Source organism: Coptis chinensis, chromosome 2, assembly GCF_015680905.1.
Source record: "Coptis chinensis isolate HL-2020 chromosome 2, ASM1568090v1, whole genome shotgun sequence".
Classification (NCBI taxonomy): domain Eukaryota; kingdom Viridiplantae; phylum Streptophyta; class Magnoliopsida; order Ranunculales; family Ranunculaceae; genus Coptis; species Coptis chinensis.
The window spans coordinates 64,908,638-64,920,257 of NC_141457.1; the positions used below are offsets into that span (position 1 = coordinate 64,908,638).

The window sequence follows — 11,620 nt, forward strand, 5'->3', positions numbered from 1 at the left end:
TATTTAAATTTAACTACTGAATTAAAATCCTTCTAATAAAACGAAATTATGAAATAACAGCGAACTCCAACTGGGGTGAACACCTAGTTTTGTGATGATGATAGACCCTGAGATGGAGATTGGCTTGAACCCTCTGTCCTTTGGTGATGACGCTCATGCCTGTCGGACTCGGCTGAAACAGAGTCCTCCACGAGTGGCATGCGTTGTAGCATCTCTATTCGGAACAAGCGTTGGGCTTCCATCTCGAGCATCGAAAGTCGCGATCCGGGTTTGTTGTTGTTTGCTGGTGGATAGTCTCCATGTTATACAAGATATCGTCTAGAACCCCTTCGAGCATTTCAAATCTCCTCTGAAGGTTCCCTTGCTTCTTTTGAACTACTATCTGTCTATTTCGGATATCTCCACAAATACCATAAACGCACCGCAAGGCAGTTTGCAACACTTGCATGCGTTCTACATTAGAATTACACTTCTCTAATGCATCTTCATCCAGCCATGTCATATCTTCCCTTTTATCCTCCGACTCATCCATTTTTTCTTCAGACAACGGCCAAGTCTCTTGGATGCAATCCGTATAGATACTTGCATTAGAATGCAATTTGATCTTAATAGGAGCAGATCTTGCGACTGACTCTAAAGGAGAGCATGATCTTAGTGATCAATACGGAAGAGGCGCTTAAACTCTTCCCCACTCCTCGAATCACATTAAACATTAAATCAAGGATGCAGAAATTATACTTTTTGTTTGCAAAATCCAGAGAACGCGCGAGATATTGCGGCCGATATCAATCGACTTTGTCTTTCGAGGGGCGTTCCTACCAATCCACCGAAGCTGACCCGGTTGATTAGTTCTCGGTGGTCCAGGGGGGACGAATGGGATGTCGGATTGTATTCACCCCTCCACGCGGTATCCTTCATCAAAGCGGGAACTCCCGATATCTTGGGATTCCTAAATTGTCGATTACTAGGTTGCTTTCAAAGCGTAATTCCTAACGATTCGACTAACAACCGCCGTTACTTCTCTCGCGTTCCTCCTAACTTTATGAAAATCCTATCCCCTTCCAATTCTCGCTTTTTATAAAACTGTTCTACCAAATCATAGTGATAGAACTCCTCAGTTGAGTACCACAGTCCGTTCCAATGTCTCTTGAACATCTCCGCGTCGTAAAATGGCGCGAAACTGTCAAAAGCAAACGCGTTTTCCGGCAAAATTCTACGTCGTAACGCCATTGAAATTTCTTAGACTACTAATGGTTTGTAGACTGTGGGGGAGGCGAGTTTGAAGAAAACTACTAAAAACGGTGTTGGTGGTGGTGGTGGAAACTATAATTGGTGGCTGTTTTTCGAAGTTGGGTTGGTGGTGATGATTGTTTAGAGAAGATTTAAGGTGGATTTGATTTCCTTGTTGTAGGTGTAGTTAGGTTTTCTTCCTTCTCTCTATATTTTTTTTTTATTTTTGGTTTCCAAAATTTTATTTAACTTGTAACCGGCGGTTTGGGATTGAAATGGAAACACTGTGCGTGCGGGTTGGGAAGGAAGGAGACGCGCAATGTGCATGCGGGTTGGGCCCAAGCCCAGTTTGAATTGCAAAATTTTCTGATTTTTTGTGCAAATTCAAACTCAATTTGCCGCTTCGTTACTGGCCCGATTTTGGCGAATGAGTTATGGAAATGATCAGTAGAGAATTTCCAATCCAATGATCCATAAAACACTCAATTCCAACCATGGGTGATGTATAAGAGGGTGGAAAATGCCTCGAAGTGCGTGTGTGACGTAAGTTATGCGAACGAAGGAAATCTAAGTTTAGATTACGTCAACCCAATTGAACTAATAGGCCTAAACAAAACCAATGGAAAGTTCAAACAATCCCGATGGAAAGATCGACTGCCCACCCCCAAACAAATTTTTAAACACAAAATTTGTATATAACGTGGGTCGTTTAAAGTCAGATTCCCAAGACTTGTTGGATTGCTATTTCTATGATTTTAAGAATTTTAATTTTAATTTTATTTGTTTATTATAAGAAACACGAAAAACAATAAATACATAATTCACTCCATAGAGGAACATGACTCAAAAACCGAGAAAACATGCAAAAGTGGAAAAGCGTGAATTATGTGCTGTGGACTTAGGATCCGTACTTACAGCCACACACTCCATAGGGAGGGCCGGTTACCTAAATGGTGTACTTATCAAGTATATGGAAATGAAAGTAAGTACACCAAATGACAAGGGTCGATCCTCATAGGCGTGGTCCTGTAAAAGGACTTCCTCTACATCGGGGACGAAGTTCGTGAAAATGTTTTAACCGTTGACCATTAACTTGAAAGGTACTGTTGTCATTTGGATTTACCAAGGTGATTGCCCGATAAGGGGGTGACTTCAAGAACTAGAAAAGGGCCGGACAACGGGTTTTAGTTTGCTGGGAAAACATGTAGGCGGAGTTGTAAAGCAAAACCTTTTGACCGACCACAAACTCTTTACGCAAGATATGCTTATCATGAACACGTTTCATGTTGGCTTTATAATCCTTCAGCGAGATCGCATGCGAATCGCTACGGATTTCTTCAAGCTCATTCAATTGCAACTTGCGTTTGACACCTGCCTCATCAATATTGAAGTTAAGGCTTTTTATAGCCCACGAGCACGGTGCTCTAATTCAATCCGCAAATGACATGGTTTCCCAAAACAAGTCTAAAGGGAGACATACCTATAGGAGTTTTGAAAGCAGTTCTATCGCCCATAAGGCATCCGATAGGCGCTTTGACCGATCTTTCCTATCGGGGTTTACAGTTGTTTCTAAAATCATTTTTTGATTTCCCTATTAGAAACTTCTACTTGTCCGCTAGTTTGTGGATGATAAGGAGTTGCTACTTTGTGTGTAACTCCATACTTTTTCACTAGGGATGCAACAACTCTATTGCAAAAATGTGTTCCACCATCACTAATGATGGCTTTAGGAATGCCAAACCGACAGAAAATATATTCTTTAATAAAAAATACAACGGTCTTATGGTCATTGCTACGGCAAGCTAGGGCTTCTATCCATTTAGACACGTAGTCTACGGCAACTAGAATATAAATGAAACCGTGGGAAACCGGGAAAGGACCATTGAAATCAATGCCCCAGACGTCGAAAATTTCTACTATCAAGATTAGATTTAATGGCATCATATTACGCTTCGTGATTCGCCCAAGTTGTTGGCAACGAATACACGTCTTGCAATGCACTTGGGCATCTTTAAAAAGGGTAGGCCAATAAAATCCACATTGAAGAACTTTAGCGGCTGTTTTCATCCTACTAAAATGGCCACCACACTCTTTGTCATGGCAGAACGATAGAACTTCATTATATTCCCCGGGGAATACAACAACGAATAACTCGATCGCACAATACTTAAAAAGGTAGGGCTCATCGGAAGTATAACTTAACTCGGCCAAAAACTTCTTACGTTCATTTCTTGACCAATTATAAGGCATAACATCAGCCGCTAGATAATTTACAATGTCGATACCATGGTGCTGAAAAAAATGGCATACGATGCTCATCCGGGGAAAAGAGTCGGTATGGACTCGAGAATCGACCGATCGCCGTTTGTGAGTCTAGATAAGTGGTCGGCAACTACGTTTTCGACCCTCTTTTTGTCCTTTATTTCTAATGTGAACTCTTGCGGGGAGAAGGATCCATCGGATTAATCTCGCTTAGCATCCTTCTTTGCAAGAAGGTACTTTGGCTGCATGGTCCGTGTAAACTAAAGTTTTAGAACCAACCAAATAAGGCCGAAACTTATCTTAAGCATAAATGACGGCTAAGAATTCTTTTTCTGTAGTTGAATAATTTCGTTGAGCATCATTTAATGTTTTACTAGCATAATAAATGACAGTGGACTTATTATCTAGTTTTTGTCCCAAGATCGCACTAACCGCATAGTCACTAGCATCACACATGAGTTCGAAAAGGTTTAAACCAATCGGGAGGTCAGTATAATTGGTGCAGAGAGGTTAGCATGCTTTTAAAGTTTCAAAAGCCCGCTTACGGTTAAAATTAAAATCAAATATTCCATCTTTCAAAAGCATATTAGTTAAAGGCCTAGCTATTTTTAGAAGTCTTTAATAAATCGCCTATAAAAACTGCATGGCCTAGAAAGGCTCTAATATCACGGGACGATCGTGGTTTAGGTAGAGTCGCTATCTTATCTAGTTTGGCCTTATCCACTTCGATGCCATCACTAGATACAATGTGACCTAGTACTATGCCCTTTTTCACCATGAAATGACACTTTTCCCCGGTTTAAAAGCGAGGCTCTTTTCTTCACACCTTGTCAAAACCTTAGGCGGGTTAGACAAACGATCGTGAAGGAGTCTCCATAGATAGAAAAATCATCCATGAAAACTTCCATAAAAAGCTCTACCATGTCACTAAAAATATATGAAGCATACGTAGGAAGGTTCTAGGAGCATTACAAAGGCCAAAAGGCATTCGTTTATAGGCATACGTTCCAAAGGGACATGTGAATGTAGTCTTTTCTTGGTCATCAATATCAATAATAATCTGAAAATAGCCAGAGTAGCCATCCAGAAAACAATAAAAAGCATGACCAGCTAGGCGTTCGAGCATTTGATCTATAAAAGGTAAAGGAAAGTGATCCTTTCGTGTCATAGCATTTAAACGTCAGAATCAATCACTGAGATCCTCCATTTCATAGGACCTTGTGTGACAACATAGTAACCATTTCCGTTTTAACCATGGTAACTCGATTTCTTAGGAACTACATGAATGGGGCTTACCCATTCGCTATCGAGATGGGGTATATGATACCCGCGATCGAAAGTAATCGTAAGACTTCTTCCCTAACCACCTCTTTCATGGCGGGGTTCAAGCGACGCCGAGGTTAGCGAGAAGTCTTCGCGTTATCCTCCAAATGGATACGATAAGTGCAAACATTAGGGTCAAATTCCTTAATGTCACTAGGGACCAACCAATCGCAGACCGATGTTCCCTAATCACCCGGATTAAACGTGTCTCTTCATCCATAGATAACAGAGAATATATAATTACCTGATGACTACCATCCGGATCGAGTTGAATATATTTTAACTCTGGGGGAAAGGGTTTAAGCACTGGGGTGGAAGGAAAATCAATAGATGTTTCGTCAGGGTCCTCATTTTGCATAATGAATACTTGCTTAGGTAGCAAGTCTTCATACTCAATATGTGGAGCAACTAAAGTGTCTACAATTGGTGTGGACTCAAGGATGGTGTTGACTTCCTCTAAGTAGGAGTCGTTTACAAAATCTGAAGTTCCAAAAGAAAGGAATTTGTACATATTGTTTTCAGGAAACGTGTTGTTAAAATAATCTTGAGCTAAGCTCTCGATCATGCTAACCTCCCCATCTATAGACGAATCTGGTAATTGTTTCATCATTTTAAAAACATTTACCTCAACTGTAAGATGGCCAAAAGATAAGGACATCTTACCATCGCGCAATTAATAAGCGTCGTTGGCGTTTGCTAAAAGGGGCCCTAAGATGATCGGTCTGAGTCATTAGCGACTTACGTATCGAGGATAACAAAATCCGCAGGATAGTAGAAATCCTGAACCTTAACAAGCACGTTTTCCACTACACCCTTAGGATACTTAATAGACCTGTCCGCTAATTGCAACGTTATTTTAGTAGGTTGCATTTCCTGTAGACCTATTTGTTTATACAAGTAATCGGGGAGTAAGTTAACACTCGCCCGTGTCTAATAACGGCGGTCGTCGTGTGGGAATCTCCTAAGGTGCATTTTCTGAAGGGATCGACCGGGGTCCTTGTACTTAACAATTCCATTATTTTCGGATAAAGTTAGGAATTGTTCGGGTTAAAAAGCGTCTTTAGGTATGTTGGTCTTACGCCTAGTAGTGCACAACTCTTTAAGAAACTTAGCGTGATTAGGTAGCTTTTTAATAGCTTCGAGAAAAGAAGGTTTATCGTTAGATTTTTGAAAACGCGTTCCTAATCTCCTCGAAGTTGGTATCCCCGGTTAGCATGGCTAATTTTTGAAGGAATGGTGGTTTTAAGCTCTATATTTAGCGTATGGCTCAACTTGATGTGTAACCTTGGCTTCTGTTTCTTAGATTGTGGTTTAACCGGGTACCTCTACGGTGGTAGGTTCTTCAGTTTCTATTTCAATTATCTAGTTCGATATCCGGTGTAGAGAATCTTGATGGGGTAACTATAGGCATAGTTACTTTGTTATCAACCACTTTTCCAGAGCGGAGAGTGGTGATGGCATTTAGGTCACCTACTATTGTCGTTTCCGTACTAGTATTACCGTTTACCTCAAAGGGTGTGTTTGTTGTTTTAGGGTTTGGTATCGCTTGTCCTGGAAACACGCCTTTTGGTTGGGCTTTCTCTTGGGCTAACTGTTGTATACCCTGATTTATGGATTGTAATATCTGTTGGTTTGATTGAGTCATTGATTGGAAAAGTTGTTGGGTAACCTGTATAAAGGCGTCGATATGGTCCGGTTGTGTAGGTGTAGTAGTCACAGGTGGTGCGACTGGAACTATCTCACGTTGATTATTTATGGGTGGGTTTTGATAGTTACTATTGTTAACCGGAACAATACCTCTATTGGTATTATAACTATTATAATTACTCTGACCTTGTGCTACACCTTGTCGTGGTTGCGCTTGGTTGTTATAATTATTATAATTTTCATGACCTTGTCCCTGTCCTTGCCTAGGTGGAGCTTGATTATAGTTGTTTGTTTGCCTAACATTTTGGTTATTAAAGCCTGGAGTTGTAACTTGTTGATTGTTTCGCCAACTAAAGTTAGGATGTTGTCTCCATGGGGCATTAGGAATAGGATAGTTATTAATGGAGCAAACATTATCTTGCTCTAATTGTTGTTGTTCATAGGCGAGAGGACAATAGGAGTCGGTGCTTTCGGGACTCAAGCGAAATTACATGGGTTGGAGTTGACATTCATGCGGGAATAGGTTTTGTTGAATAGAAATAGCCTCTACCTTTTTAGTTAGAGATTCGATTAAATTTTTAAGTTCGGATCGGGTTTCATCTCAAATATACGGCCTTAAGCTGTTGAAGAGGAACTAGCGAGCGGGGATATCATCACTCCCCAATTGTTATTGCGTTTAGTTTGTTCTTTCTAAAATTTGTAAGCCTCCTCGAGGCTCCTTTACTTAGGAAACTACCCCATTCATTATGTCAAGGACTTCTTTATGGTGATGTTGAAGTCCTTTGAAAAGGCACGAACTAACGTGTCTTTTGCTAGGTTATGGTGTGGACACTCTATAAGCGGATCGGTGAACGATTCCAAGCCTCGAGAAAATGATTCATGAGGGTTACGCCGGAAGAAATGAATCTTGGAAAGCATTTCATCCGTCTTTAGGGGTGGGTAAAATGTTCCATAAATAGTGAACAAGTTTAGCCCACGAGTCCCTGAGAGTTAGGCGCTTGGGCAGTTAACCAAGACGCCTTATCGGCTAAGGTGAAGGGAAATACCACCGGTTTAATTTGTTCGCACCAACCGTAGGATGATGGAATGTTGTAAGGACTTGTTCAATCCTACGCATGTGTTGGTAAGGTTTTTCATGGCCTAAACCATGGAAAAGCGGGTAACAAATTAAATATGTTTGGGGAATTCGAAAAATCCCCAATCGGTCGCTAGAACGATGCAAGATTTAGGGCTATCGCCAAAGCTTTGTAGAAGTCGGAGAGAGGAGTCTCTCTTTCTTCACCATTATGTGTCGGGTATGGTTGGTGGGATAGTAGTTAGAGGTGTAGTGATTGGTATACTCGATATGTTTGTTTGTTGATGGTTAATTACGTTTGGTGTTTTTCTCCGACCAGACCTTAATCTCATGCAAGTCTAAGTCTAAACACGAAAACAATCCAAACAATCTTGATATATTAGTATGAACCTCTAACCGGAGATGCGAGGTATGGAAGAAAGGAATACCCGATAGCGTCCTTGCTTCGCTTTATGAATAGCATCTTGTTTACGCGTGTTCAGTGTAAATAACAAGTTAGAACACTGAAAAAAAAAACTTAAAAATCGAAGTTCGAAACAAACCTGTAGAAATCCGCAAAATTTTGCATAAGGCGGCGGTCGCTTGCATAGATAGCGGTCGCTCCATTTCGATAATAAGTGGTGGTCGCTTTGGTATGAGGGTCGGCTCGAGCCAAGTCCGATAAGTGAGGGGGCGGTCGGCCAAGATGATGGCGGTCGCTCGAAGTCCAAACTATAGGGCAGCGCGCTCCTTATAGGCGCGATCGCGCTCCGTGTAATTCTGTCCCGGAATTTTTCAACGCTGAAACGAATAACCACAGTATGAATCAAACAAGGGTGGGTGGGTTTAATGGGACTTAAAAATGATTAATTCTACTATAAAAACAATGCTAAAGTGCAACTAAGATGGCAGCGGCGCCATTTGATAAATGATAAAATTGAATAGCTTACCTACGAAATGAACGATGAAAACTCAAAACGTAAGTAAACTAAAACTATCTTATGATGCTTATATTTATCAAAGTTTCCTACTCTCAAGTCTATGAGATATAGTGGAGTAGGAAGTTCGTTCCACTCCTAGTGCTCTAGCATGGAATGTTTTCTAATCTAATTAGTCGGTCTTAAGTCAATGAGAGCTTTACGAAGGTGATATGCTACGATACTTACTGAATTTGATTACTTGACTTTTAAACTACTAATGCTATGGAAATATGATTATTTTAGATCTAGATAAAGGATTAGAGGGGAATTGAATCCACCTCGAATCCAACTTAATAGCCTAACATAGATTCTTGTATCTCGATTCTTACGTTCTTACGGCAAGAAATTCGAGTTCTAATCCCTAGTGTTCATGGCATTTCTACCGAGTACTAACTAGAATGTGAGGTCGTCCACCCATTCTCATGGCGAATCACGACCTTCTAGATTGGAATAGATTCTACAATGTTTCTACACTATACCACCAAGTTTTCATCAAGGCTTCATCAACCCCTCTAATGGAGGTTTTAGCCTTGAATCATTCCACAATCATTTTCATATGAATCTAAACTAAACATATTATCAAGATTCGAAAATTACTAATCTAAACTAAACAATGATTAAAATTCTAATTAACAACTAAGAGATGGTAACCAACAATAATTAAAACTAGATCTAATAGATTGAAATAGCACAATTCGAAATTGATAAAACAACTATTTTATTTATCTAATCAATCAAGAACAATGATTCAAAGACTTAATCTAAAACAAGAATTGAAAATGGAACTAAAGCTTAATTTAATTAATGAAAACAGATCTAGAATTATCTATATTATTTTAGGTCTAACTAGCTACCATTAACAAAGAGCTAAACTTTGGTTTTTATACTTTCAGATCCAAAAATCGTGCATGGGCTTGGAGCCATGTTTTGGGCCAGAGAATCAAGCCCAAAACCCAATTCTTTCAGTCCAAAAAGGCCTCTTCAGCTGCAGTTGGCTTCTACAGACTTTTCGTCCACTTCTACTCCTCTGATTGGGTCAAGGCTTAGACCATTGGAAAGCTCTTTCTGAGCCGGTCGTTTTGACATAAGGTAGGCCAATTCGAGGTCCGAGTCCAAAGATACGGCTTTGGAAGTTCTAATCGACTTGTGTCTTTGTTTCACCCGTGTCGACTTTTCAGCTTTTGACCGGGCTTTAGGAAGGCTTTATCTCCTTGAATCTTGGCCTTTAATCACGGAACTCCTTAGTAACCGACCTTTTCTCCTTTATCTCACTAAAGTGGCATATTTCTGCACATAATGGACTTTGAAGCCTGAAATGCATAAAAACACGTAATCAGTGTTAACTCTTAATTATTACTCACATAATTGGTCCAAAAGTATGACTGGTAAAGGGTTAAAACTACAGTTTTGGGCTCTTATCAAGCATCCTCCTCTTCAGTATCACCACCATCTAAATTCTTAGGAAGAACTACATCGACATCCTTATCCTCATCTAAATCTAAATCTACGTCCTCATCTACAATAGGAGCCTTTATTTCTTTTTTCCTTCTTCTTTTATTTTTTTCTACTACCTCTAAATCACCTACATCTACTACATTACTCAGATCAGTGGCTTCTCGATCCCCTCTACGGGCGGATACCGACGTGGCCCTTCCTCTTTTTTTCTCAGGCGGGTCAGCACGACCCGAACTACTACTACCGCCATTAAGCAATTTCTTAGCACCTGTGTAGATGGTTTTCGCTATATTTTTCACATTCTTTGATCGAGAAGCCATTATTACTACAAAAAATAGTAATAAACAAGTATTAGTAACAAGGTAATTTAAAATAGTTGTCGTCTTTGGAAAATGACAACAATTCTTTCTTTGTATGAATTCAACAGTTCTTTTCTGAGTTTCCTTGTGATATATATATTCTACTACTAAATTTAATTAATAAACAACTCAAAACCAAAAATAGGATTGATCTCTTTGGCAAAAGGAACTGACTATATAACACAAGGAAACCTCATTTTTCATTCGCAAACTTAGTCATGACAATGCAATATAACCACCAAGGAAAATCAGGTCATGACAATGCACACACTAAACCAAATTCACAATAGATAGTATAATCATAACAATCCCATTTCAATATAGATAACATGCATGGATATCAAGTACCTTAGTGTAACATGTTGAATTAAGTTGTTTCATACAAAAATAACATTTTGAATGTTTCCTACAATTACAGGTGGACCAATGAAACTCTGACATTCTACTACTGTTAGTGAAACTCTGCATTATCCAAGTCATTACATTTACCATACATAACAATTAAAGAACTTTCCCAAGACTCATTGCTTTCAATCATCCTCCTCACAATAAAACCATGCACAGACTTTGCAAGTTTACGATCACACAACAAATAACAAGCTTCACTCACATTAAGCAATGTAACCAAATCAACCTCAACCCCTTGAAAAACAATCTTTCTAAATAAACCCAACCCATCATAAACCCGTCCATTATGAACATAACTCGGTACCATTGAGCTCCAAGCTACAACATCCCTTACAGACATTCCATCAAACACTTTTTTAACTGCATCTAAACTACGAAACTCACTATACATACAAAGCAATGAAGTCTCAACAACTCTATCAAGCTGAAGTGCACTTTTAATTACCCTACCATGAAATTTACAACCAGTATTTGCATCATTAAGACTTGAACAAGCTTTAAGTACATATGGATATATAAATATTTTACAAATATAAGGTTGGGCATAAACCATTTGATGATATAATGAAACAACTTCTTTAAAAGAGCAATTCCAAACATAATTCTTAATGAGTACACCTTTAATTGTAGGAAATTATAACTAGACAATCACTTTGAATAACACAAACTTCAATACATAATGAAACAGGCCACAAGAACAATTGGGATAAACACAAGGACAAAAAAAACAAAAAAAACTATAAAAAAAAAAAACAAAAACTATAGCAATGCCGGCAATGCAGAAAAAAAAATGATTTTTTTTACTTGCCTGAAACAGCTTGATTTTGCTTTCGTTTGATTTTGGTTTGAGAACTCTATTGCATTGTTTAACCTTTCATTTGATTTTGCTTTTTTTTGCTGGT

At 39.1% G+C, this 11,620-nt stretch overlaps 1 pseudogene; it reads right to left on the reverse strand.

Moving 5' to 3' along the window:
* Positions 1 to 10,761: 10,761 nt before the first annotated feature.
* On the reverse strand, positions 10,762 to 11,271 carry LOC147517177 (putative pentatricopeptide repeat-containing protein At1g69350, mitochondrial pseudogene; annotated as a pseudogene).
* Between the last annotated feature and the right edge of the window lie 349 nt (positions 11,272 to 11,620).